A 1,161-nucleotide genomic window follows, 5' to 3' on the forward strand; every position below is an offset into this window, starting at 1 on the left:
GTAGAGGGCATTATGAGCCATTTTTTACCCACAAAATCCTGTTTTTAAAAAAAAAAATACAATTTTTATCAACAGTGTATGTAGCTTTCATCACAATTATTCTATTCTATTCTATTCTATTCTATTCTATTCTATTCTACAGTCATTTAGCAGACGCTTTTATCCAAAGCGACTTACATTTGAGAGTAAGAACAACACAAGCATGAATTCAAACAAGAAGGGACGGCATAAGTAAGTGATAGTCAGACTGCTTTGAGTCCAGTTGGACCCAGGTGCTGTCATGTAGTGCTAGAGGCATTTTGTTTAAATACAAGATCACGATTTCATCACACAATATCAACTTGGGCATAAGTGCACACAGCTTCTTCAGTACTTGGTTGAGCCAAAGAGCTGGACAAATCTTTCTAACTCATTTAGTTAAGCTAAATGTGGAAATGCTCCTTAAAAAACTGAGTCTTTAGCTTGCTCTTAAAAGTGGATAAGGACTCTGCCGATCGGACGAAGTTTGGTAGATCGTTCCACCACCGGGGAACAACAGAAGAGTCTAGCTACTGATTTTGCGCCACGTCGTGGTGGGAGCACTAGGCGTCTTTCGCTGGCAGAGCGTAACTGTGGAGAGCGAGTGTAGCTCTGGATTAAGGAGTGAAGGTAGACCGGAACCGTTTGGGTTATTGTTTTGTAAGCCAGAAGCAGAGCTTTGAATTTGATGCGTGCTGCAACTGGAAGCCAGTGAATAATCAATTACAATTACAATTAAGTAACACTGTGTTGTTTACAGCTCAAAAAACACATGTTTGGGTGCACTACCCCTTTAAAAATGGCCAAATGATAATAAGTGGAATAACAAAAAGCTGATGGAACAAGCAACAATAAAGGCAAAACAAACATGAACGAAAATGATCCTCTCCAGGTGGCTTATGCAAGCAATAGTCCCCACAAAAGACAGAAGAATAAATGACATACATTTAGCGATTTGTAATAATCATGCCCTTGAGACATTTAGCTTGAGGGAATGCAAAATCACATAACTGTTGTTTAAGTCTGAGAGAGCTCTCAACTCGATTAGACCAAGATGGGTGCTACCTTAGCAAATGAAACAGAATATAAGCATACAGACAGTGACATTGTATGCAGACTAGGGCTGCAGCTAATGACTATTCT

Source organism: Melanotaenia boesemani, chromosome 18 (assembly GCF_017639745.1).
Source record: "Melanotaenia boesemani isolate fMelBoe1 chromosome 18, fMelBoe1.pri, whole genome shotgun sequence".
NCBI lineage: Eukaryota > Metazoa > Chordata > Actinopteri > Atheriniformes > Melanotaeniidae > Melanotaenia > Melanotaenia boesemani.